Source organism: Eublepharis macularius, chromosome 6 (assembly GCF_028583425.1).
Source record: "Eublepharis macularius isolate TG4126 chromosome 6, MPM_Emac_v1.0, whole genome shotgun sequence".
In the NCBI taxonomy this organism is placed as follows: domain Eukaryota; kingdom Metazoa; phylum Chordata; class Lepidosauria; order Squamata; family Eublepharidae; genus Eublepharis; species Eublepharis macularius.
Genome location: NC_072795.1, coordinates 83,543,064 through 83,550,182, shown reverse-complemented (window position 1 = coordinate 83,550,182; position 7,119 = coordinate 83,543,064). Strand labels below are relative to the sequence as shown.

At 44.1% G+C, this 7,119-nt stretch overlaps 1 non-coding gene across 1 annotated transcript; it reads left to right on the top strand.

The window, feature by feature from the left end:
• Positions 1 to 6,640: 6,640 nt before the first annotated feature.
• LOC129332962 (U6 spliceosomal RNA) lies at positions 6,641 to 6,751 on the top strand. The gene has a single exon (XR_008597364.1). It is a non-coding gene; the product is annotated as a U6 spliceosomal RNA (small nuclear RNA).
• Positions 6,752 to 7,119: the final 368 nt, after the last annotated feature.

Here is a 7,119-nt window from a genome sequence, read left to right as displayed (position 1 = left end):
TCCCCGCCTCCTCTGCGAGCCCTTTAGCGCTGGCAGCGGCTGAAATAGATACATTCGGGGGCGGGAAGGACTGGGAGGGCGCAGCCCAGCGGCCGCGCTTTAATTGGCCGTCAGCCAAAGCTGGCCCACCGTCCCGGGCGCTTCTTATTGGCTGATGAGGTTTTCGCACCCTTTCATCTCTTACAGCTGGTCATGGTCGCGCTTGATTTCTCGCGCTTTGATCCGAAGCAGGCGAGAGATCCGAGAATGCCTCAGACTCGACACGCAGGGTAGGTCTGTTTTTCCCGCACCCTCAAGAGGCTACTAAAAATAAGGCCGAGAGTGCCCACGGGCACAAGCGGGCATAACGTTTTGCTTTGGCGTTGGAATAACTCAAACAGAAATAACTAAAACATCGGAGGCGCGGTATCATGCACTATTATTTTGCCACGGATAGTCAGGAACAGAGTAGAGAGCGTTGTGTTGTGTGTTTTTCCTGGAACTTCAGCAGACAAAAATGTTCATAGTGTAGAGATGCAGGGATTAAAAAGCATCACTTGTTGATCTCTGCCTTTTATAGAATTGTTAAGAACCTTCCCTTCAGATTCTGGGTAGATGTAACAATAGCACATAAAACCCTCATAAACTGATTGAGGTGCTATTTTTTCCCTTCGGCTTTCACTGTTTTTGAGCTTCTACAACTGTGCCTGTGCAACTGGTGGGGCTTGTTGATTTTGCTCAGAATGCAGGTGACCACCTCTTTCCTCTGAAGAACTGCCCTTTATGAACTTCGCCCTTTCATAGAGCCAAGGCAAGTGCCCCTGCAATTTTGGCCAGCCCACCAGTTAGTTGCCTGGTTTGCATCTACGGCTGGGCTCTGCCCTCAGAAGCAACAATTGGGTTCTTGAGCAAATGGGCATCCAATACATGAATTCATAGCGATCCATTATTTGCCTGTGGCTCACAACTGAAATGTCACAAGAAAAATATTACATTAGCTAAAGAGAGATCTCCTTACCATTCACAGTTTACCTGAGACAATTCTTATGCATAGATTTGCCAGTTGCTGATTCTTGTGTCCTCTTTTATGCATGTAAAGACATCTGGTCTTTTTCTCTTATTACCAAACTATATGTTAAAGGTCCTTTCCACCTTGATTAAGCATTAGCCTGGGATCTTTACCCACTTTCTTTCACCTGCATTGTAGTTCTTTGCCTCTGTTATACCTATATCACCATTTCCTTTTGCTCAATTCTCTTGCCTGTCTTCACCCTCAGATGATAATACTTGAATAGCATTGGATTCATCTTAATTCCAGAACAAGTCTCTGTCTTGTTTTCAAGCTCTGTAGGAAAACATCTTTCTTTGACTATTTTCCATATGGAAGATTAACAGTGCAGTCCTAAACAGAGTTACATCCTTCTAGTCCTGTTGAATTCAACAGGCATAACTCTGCTTAGGGATTGCATTGTAAATTGAGGGGTACGTGGAACAGGGAGCCCACAAGGGTTGATTTCCCTGTGAATGACACTGGTCTTAAACTGTAAGCAAGATCCATGGAGAAAGGGGAAGAAGGTTATCCTTTTGGGTAAACAAAGAAGTGAAGAGCGGTCCTTTATGGTGATAGTCTCTTGAACAAGCAGTTCAGAAGTGGAATTATTTGCTCTTATTGAAAAAAGGAGTATATGTGTATCTTCTGTCTCATCATTTTAGGCAGGAGCGAAAGTGTATTAAGAGGTTTTTAAATGTGCTTGGCTTCAAACATGGCTTTTGTTTTCTTTTCAATCCATGTACAGAGTCCCATTTTTTACAACCAAGGTTTGAATAGGAATGAGAGTAGATCATTGGAGTTGGAAACTACTTCTCCAATGAAGTCCCCCAGGATTTGATTCTGCCCCCACCTATTTGATACAAAACCATTCAGAGAGGCCATTGGGTGATTTTTGAGTGAACCGTCATTACTGTGTGGATGACACTCAACCCATTTCTCTTTTTCATCTCAGCTACGGTGAGCTGGCTTTGTGGATTCAGCACCTGAGAACACAAAATGAGAATCACTATTTTTGTGTGAAGGCACTATTAAAATCAGCATTTTGAACACAACTTGATGTCTGTGGCAGGATAATTTTGACCCAGCTGGGATAGCTCTTACTTCAGCTTGCTTATGAAATGCTTTGAAGTCAAAGATATTCAGAGGCTTTCTGGTCAAGAGGGCTGCAAAAATAAAGTTAACGATTACCATTGTTCTTGCTGCTTACTATGTCTGTGTGCAGGTCTTGGCAAAGATGCACAGAGGCTGTTAAGTTATTGGTGGGTGAGAGAGGACAGAATCAGGGAGCCAAATGTCTAACTCTGCCATACTTTGTAACATTGTAGTTGCATTCTCCAGCTAAAATCAGCCCAACCAAATCCCTGAAATGAGGACTCTGCAGCTATGGACATCACTAATGTCAGCAGCCATTGAGATGCAGATTGGTGGCTTCCTTCTTCTGGCCAGGAGCTGCTGTGACTTCTCTGAGCAGCCTCAACAGTGCTGGCGGTTTGGGGGCATGGCACCTGTGTTGCCCTTCAATTCCCAGTGGTAGCTGGAGTCTGCCAGTACTTGGCTCCCTGTGGTGACATGAAAGAAAGGAGTTCTGCCAGAAGGCCATCTGGGCTAAACCCCTTCTGGAAGATGAGACACTTCTGTTCCTTATCCTATCAAAGTGTGGGCACAGCACATCATTTTTTCATAAACGGGACACAGATGCAGACAGGTCCCTTCAAAGAAACCAGTTCCAAAGATCTGAGCAAGCCACCCAGACATGGTGCATTATGTAAGGCATGTCGTCTCAACTCAACACCTCCCAGGGGCCAATAGGGCTTGTGGAACTCTAAATATGGTGACTAGTAAACTTTGTGTGAGCAAAATCCAGTCAGAATTACTTCCAAAGAAGTTGATCACCATGCTACCCAATTTCTGGCCCCTGGTGGGTAACTTTAGAAAGCTCTGGTCCAGTTTCCATTTTCCATAGACAGCCCTTCCCTGCAAAGTGGCGATCCAGAGTTACAGAAATGCTTTATATCTGGGACTACAGAATGTTGCTTAGTGGAGTGGACAGAGTAAATCTCATACAGGTAATATTATTCTTAGCATCACACAGATAATATCTGAAAACTGTATGTAGAATATAAATCTGGGAGGTTATCTTGTAGTGGTCACTGCACTAAGGCAGGTTTAATCCCATTTAACTATTTGTGCCAGGTTAACCGATATATATACTTCTAAAATGCATGCATTTGTTTATTGAGCTTACTAATTTAGTGCATGGTCAGGATTTACTCTTTTGAGATTCACAGTGCAATCCTAGGCAGATTTACTCCAGTCTAAGTCCACTGAAGTCACAGGGCTTAATCGAGTAATTCTGCATAGGATTGTGCTGTCAGTCCCTGATAGCTCCACTTAAAGGACCTCACGGCACACCAGTATATGTATGTAGTAATGGGCTGGATAATAGCCAATAAAATAGAAGGCTGTGGCTCAGGATAGAACATCTCCCTTGAATGCACAAGGTCTCAGGTTCAATCCCTGGCATCTCCAGTTAAAAGGATCAAGTAGTAGTTGATGTGGAAGGCCTCCAAGACCCTGGAGAGCTGCTACCACTTAGAGTAGACAGTTCTAACTTTGATAGACTGAGAGCGGGACCACAAGTGACGCCTGACACAGGTTGGACACTTGCCAGCTTCCCTCAAGTTTTGATGGGAAATGTAGGCAGCTTGGCGGAATGTTGGACAAGTGACAGTTGAAAAGTCCATTAGACAGCAGTCAGAGAGTCAAGCTGCAAGACCAGGATGCCTACATTTCCCATCAAAACTTGAGGGAAGCTGACTAGTGTCCAACCTGTGTCAGGAGTCACTTGTGGTCCCGCTCTCAGGGTCTCTCTACATGACACACCCGGGTGCATGTTTGTCAAGTGCAGGGAGATGTAATGTTAGCTGGGAAGGGTAGTTCAAAACGACAGAGCCAGAGGAGATTGCTCCTCAGATGGTTTGTTAATTTCATCTTTGCCTCCCAGAAGGCTCTGTCAATTTCACCTCTCCCTTTAAAACTGAGTGGATTGCAACCAGAAGGCAGCAGGGAATGGAAATGGGCTGGAGCTACCTTCCAGAGCTAGGCTTGGACCTGGAGAATTATAATGGGCTGAAGTTTCCCTTCTGGCATTTCACTGCCCCTTCACACAGCTCCAGTGTACATTAAAGCCTTTGCCCTGCCACCGGCTCTGTCTTTTTAAACGACCCTTCCCAGCTAACATTGCATCTCCCGACACGTGGTCTTCACAAGTTGGATGTCTCATGTAGACAGATTCTGAGTGGATGACTTCATAAAGCAGCTTCATGTGTATAGACATTAGGGTTACCAGCTCTAGGTTGTGAAATTCCTGGAAATGTTGAGAGTGAAGCCTAGGGAGGATGAGGTTCATGTATTTTATGTATTTTGTATTAGGTTGTATATTTTGTTTGAATTTTATTGGAGATCCAGTTTGGTGTAGTGGTTAAGAGCACAGGACTCTAATCTGGAGAGCCGGGTTTGATTACCCACTCCTCCACTTGAAGCCAGCTGGGTGACCTTGGGCTAGTCACAGCTCTCTGGAGCTCTCTCAGCCCCACCCACCTCACAGGGTGTTTGTTGTAGAGATAATAGTAACATACTTTGTAAACCACTGGGAGTGGGCATTAAGTTGTCCTGCAGGGCGGTATATAAATTGAATGTTGTTGTTGTTGTTGGTTTTCTATTAGGTTTTGTTGATTTTAACAGCTGTAATTGATTGACGTGAACCACTTTTTAACCAGATGCAGTATAAAAATCAAATAAATAAATAAATAAATAGGAAGGGAGAGACCTCATCAGGGCACAATGCCATAGATTCCACCCTCCAAAGGAACCATTTTCTCCAGGGGAACTGATCTCTGTCGTCTGGAGATCAGTTGTAATTCTGGGAGATCTCCAGCCACCCCCTGAAGATGGTAACTCTAGTGCACATTCATGTGAAGCTGAATTAGAATACTACAATGTGCTCTCTGTGGGGCCACCTTTTAAAGTAGTTTGAAGACATTAGAATGCAGCTGCCCTGTTTATTGGCTGGGGTTAGTTATTGTCCACATATCGCCCGAGTTTTAAGAAATCACCACAGTTTGTTTTCAGGCCTAATTTAAAGTGCTTGTTGTAAGATGTCCAGACAGAGTTCCTTTTGAAGAGGTGAGCTGAAATATTAACAATCAATAAAAAAGGAACAAAGCATAATAAGAATAAGAATATATCCATTAACAGCTAAGATTACTGTGTGCCAGAAGCAAACGGCAGAAGAATGAACACAGCGCTTCATGTTAGAGACTTAAAATACACTTTGTGAGACAAATCCAATTCTGAAATGTTTTTATCCCATTTTTTCAACCCAGTTGCAATATATAAAATACTATTATTGCTTTTCAGCTCAATTGGATGGCTTGCTGTGCAGAGCAAAGTGGGCTCGGTTTCCTCTTTCAGAGGTGATATTTCCTTCACTGTTGCTAGGACAACCTTGATTCCTAGCCCTGACACAAGCGTCCTTTGTAATTAAATACAGATTACTGTGTATTATTGGGATTTAATCAACTGAAGTATTAAACATTATCAAAGAACTCTTAGGGCAGGAGAAACTAAGGTGAAAGTCATCGCTCCCTTGCAGTTGATGAGCGTTTTGCAGTAAAGCAGCTAGAACTAGTTTGCATCACAGTTGTACCACAAGTTGTATGTGCCTAAGCGCTTGTATGCCTTAGGTCTGGCCTCCAGCTATGAGCAGGTTCAGTTAACAACCAATTTCTAAAATCTATTGTACAAAAAACAGGGCTGTGACCTCCATCACATTAAACTGCCACTGACTTGCTTAGTTTCTGCTTGCCTGTCACATTTCTATCTTGCCCTTCCTTCAAGTAATTCAAGGTGACATACCTTGTCCCCCCCCCCCATTATCTTCACAAAGACCTGGTGAGGTAGGTTATGATAACTGAGAATGTGACTAGTCCAAGGTCATCTAGCGAGCTTCATGGCTGAATGAGAATTTGAACGCAAGTCTACCAGTCTGAAATTCTAATCACTGTACAATGCTACACCATAAATCAGTGGTTCCAAACCTTTTGGCATGGTGACCCACAAGTCCAAATTTACTTTGTGTGGCCAAAGAGATTCAGAAGGCGCTAGAAGGGGTTGAGGAGATGCAGAAGATGGAAGATGTTGGCAAAGAGGTAGGCGGCAAGTGGCTCAGGGCTGTACACCTCCCACGGCAGGTAGAGAGAAGTCAGGCACTGCAGGGGGCTGGGCAAGAGATTGGACTGATGAAGAAGCAGCGCGAAGACAGAGCCTATGCAAAAGTGGAGGGCAAGGCGAGAAGCTTGAAAGGAAAGAGAAGAGAGAAAGGGAAGGGTGCGTAGAGCAAGATTTACCATTAGGGATGGCTGGTCTGCAACCCTCTTTCAGAGGCTTTGTGACCCACTTTGCAACACTGGCTCACCACCACGCCTCACTCTTCTACTGAACCATCTCTTCTCCATTAGGAAAGGAAAACCCAGAATTAGTGATCTGCCGCCACTCGAAAAACCTGTGAATTCTGCTCAGTACATGCCTCATTTTTGGGCCTCAAGACATGGACTCGCCGAGAGAACAGCCTGTATACTAAAATTGGAATGATACAGAGAAGATTAGCAAGGCCCCTGTGCAGGGAGGACACACAAATTCATAAAGAAAAAAGTGCTTGCTTCAGCAGCACATGTACTAAAATTGAAACCATACAGGGAAGACGAGCTGGTCTTGCTGGGAGCAAGTCGGATTTCTAGGAGAGGGGACCATGAGAAGGCGACCTTCCAGTCCATTGTGCAGCATCCTGCCAATGCTCGGTTAGTATGGCAAATAACCTTGATGGTGCATGTAAAGCTTTTAAAAATGATCTGCAACGGTGTTTTTAGTGTGTTTGGAAAGAAATCTTCTGAGATTCCCAGGTGATCCTCACTTGTGGGATGGCACTTACTATCAGTGTAAACAAAAGCAACTTTGATGGATCTGTGTTCCTTTTACAATCTGGGTGTGTCACTTTTGCATTTTCTTACCACCTTTTCCATTTACAGGAT